At 39.1% G+C, this 3,019-nt stretch overlaps 1 pseudogene; it reads left to right on the top strand.

Moving 5' to 3' along the window:
* Nucleotides 1-1,288: 1,288 nt before the first annotated feature.
* Nucleotides 1,289-1,804, top strand: LOC102488649 (ADP-ribosylation factor-like protein 5A pseudogene; annotated as a pseudogene).
* Nucleotides 1,805-3,019: the final 1,215 nt, after the last annotated feature.

Below are 3,019 nucleotides of genomic sequence, written 5' to 3'. Positions count from 1 at the left end.
CTTTCTTCAAAATGCTCAAAATCAATAAGGAGGTGGGATTAAATAGCTGAAATATGGCATTTTTTCTTCACTAGTGTTTGTGAATGTTCTCCTCTGTACAAGAAAGGCATGCAACGGTTCTTGAGATGTTCGGGTGTGTTGCCATTTTAGGGCTTTTGAATTATCATTTGTCCACATTCTCAGTAGGAAATGATGCTGGGCAAATTTTCATCATCACTTCTCATTTCTTGCTTTTGATATGGGCAAGCTAGTTTAATTCATCTTTGTACCCTTTAGCCACTGGGTTATGCTAGACATAATCGTTCAATAAAGAAAACAATGACAAAATATCTGAGCCAAATCAGAAGCAAATCAAATAAAACTTTCAATAAATACACAAATAAGAAAATTGAAAGCAAATGTCAACTTAAAATATATATAAATCTCCATTGTTGCTACTACATAATTATAAGTAATAAAGATAAAATGTATTATTTAACAATGAACAATGCATCTCAAAAATGTTTTTACAATTTTAATAACAATTTTAATGACAAGGAAACATAACTAGACTGCTCAGTGGTACAGTGGTAAAGCACCACCTTTTTTGGTGGGGGGGATTTTTTACTATTGTGTGTGTGTGCTCATCAGAGACACAGAGAGAGAGAGAAAGTGAGAAATCATCCCCCCAGGAGGGATGGCCACATTGGGATCCTTCCTCCTCCATTCTTGTCTTGGGATTTTGGGTAAACACGCACACAAGCTGCAGTGTTTCAAGTTCCCTGTCTGGGGCTCCAATGGCTATCTCCCTTTTAGGAGTCTAGCATCTTAATCACCATGCCATCTACTGATCCAATGCAGCACTTTGAGGCTGGATCCTCATGGGATGCTCCTGGTTTCACAGACTGAGGCCCCTTTGTGCATACTGGGTGCATACATGGACACCCATGATCTGAGCAGGCTGAAGTTGCAATGGTGCATGATGAGGCCCTTGTTTGCAGTGTTTCCCTCTGTGAGAAATAAATAAATAAACAAAATTTAAAAAGAAAATATGTAGCCTCCATCACAGTCACCGGAGTGGGTCCTGGGGTAAACAGTGTCCCGGAAGGCTTATTGCACACAGCTCAGTGGCGATGTCTATGACCCAGGCAGGTGCAGAGGTGGAAGCAGCAGGACCTCCAATGTGTCAGGACAGACTGGACTTCAGCCTCCCTTGGGTTCTTTGGAAGTGTGCAGCAGGTGCAGGAACAGCCTAGGTGAGCAGAGGCAGAGGCAGAGGCTCCTGCACATCTCTGTCCTCCACCTCGGCATGAGCCAGGTCAAGGAGAATAGGATTCTCTTCACCAGAACATGGAGACTGTTCAATCACCAGGAACACAAGATTATCATTGGTGGGCTGGATCATGCTTCAGGGAAAACCACCACCATCTGTTACCAGTTTTTGAAGAATGAATTTGTACATACATCTCCTGCAATAGGAAGTGATGTACAAGAGGTAATAATTAATAACACGTTTTCTAATGTGGGATATGGGCGGCCAAGCAACTCTGTTCTTCCTGGAACGCTTACTATGCTAACACAGAGTTTTCAATATTTGTTGTGAACAGTACAGACAGAGGGTTTCTGTAACCAGAAGAGAGCTCTATAAAACGTTAGCACATAAAGACCTAAGGAAAGCTGGATTGCTGATTTTTGCTAATAAACAAGATATTAAAGCATGCACGCCTAGCAGAAATCTCCCAGTTTTTTTAGACTAAGTTCTATTAGAGATCCTCAGTGGCGTATCCAGGCATGCTGTGCTCTTACTGGTGAGAGGTTATGCTGAGAATTTGAATGGATTATGTCAAGATTTCAGATTAGATGATTTCTGCTGACCTCTTCTCATAGACTTTGTATAAATGGAATGCTGAACTTTGCCTGAAAGCTGCAAAAAATTGTGGTTTAGTTATATTTATAGCAAATTGATTTAAACTTTTTTTCTATGAGAAGAAAAATTCAGAACATTATTTGAAAACAAATATGAAGCCTCACCTTCTGATTGCTTTTTCATTAGTTCCTCCCCAAGTAAGTTATTAAAGCTGTGATTGATGTTTTTTTCATAATGAATCCTCTCAGAAAAATGTAGCCTATGGTAGATAAAAAAGGAGAGGAAGATATTTTGAACTTTAAGAGCTTTAGCATCAGAATAGCCCTCCCCTCTCTTCTTATTCCATTAAGAGAAAATACAAATCAGCATAAATACTCGATTTCCAATACGTTAAAGTGTATGTTACTTACAAAAAAAATTTACATGAGGTTGTATAGGTACTGTGTATATGCAACAAGTTCAAAATTTATGTTCTAAAGAAAAGCAAATAGGGGGCCAGCACGTGTTGTGGTGGCTAAGACACTGGAATCCCACATGGCCCATCGCGGTTCGAGTTCTGGACCTGGCAGCTTGCTTTCTCACTCTCTTCTCTCTTTCTCTATCTCTCTCTGATCAAATTAAATAATAAATAAAATTAAATAAATAATATATATTTTTTTAATGTAAAGAAAAGCAAAGGGACCCACAGATGGTGTAACAGTTATGCCACTGGACTCCCACGTAATTGACTACAGTCGAGTCCCACAGGTAGCTGCTTAAAACTCATGCTGGGCACAAGTACATGCGTGCCCACCCAAAATCCTGACAGGAGAATGGAGGAGAAGGAATTTCAGCATAACCATCTCTCCTAGGTGGTTTCAATTTTTATTTCTCTTATGCTAAGAATTGTTTTCTTCATATGCCTTTTGGCCATTCACATGTCTTTTCACATGTCTGTTCAGCTCACTGGACCATTTTTAAATTGGATTGTTTATTTTTTTTTGGGTGTGAGTGAACTGTTTGGGTTCCTTATAGATTCTAATTATCAGCACCTTATCTGAGGGATTGTTCGGAAATATAATTTCCCATTCTTAGGGTTGTATATTCTTTTTAATTATTGTTTCTTTTGCTGTGCAAAAGGTTTTTTTAGCTAGTTGTAGTCCAACTTGTCTATTTGGGAATTATTGCCTGTGA

Source organism: Tupaia chinensis, unplaced genomic scaffold, assembly GCF_000334495.1.
Source record: "Tupaia chinensis unplaced genomic scaffold, TupChi_1.0 Scaffold000249_2, whole genome shotgun sequence".
In the NCBI taxonomy this organism is placed as follows: domain Eukaryota; kingdom Metazoa; phylum Chordata; class Mammalia; order Scandentia; family Tupaiidae; genus Tupaia; species Tupaia belangeri.
The sequence above is the reverse complement of the archived record's forward strand: the minus strand, read 5'-3'. Positions and strand labels throughout refer to the sequence as shown.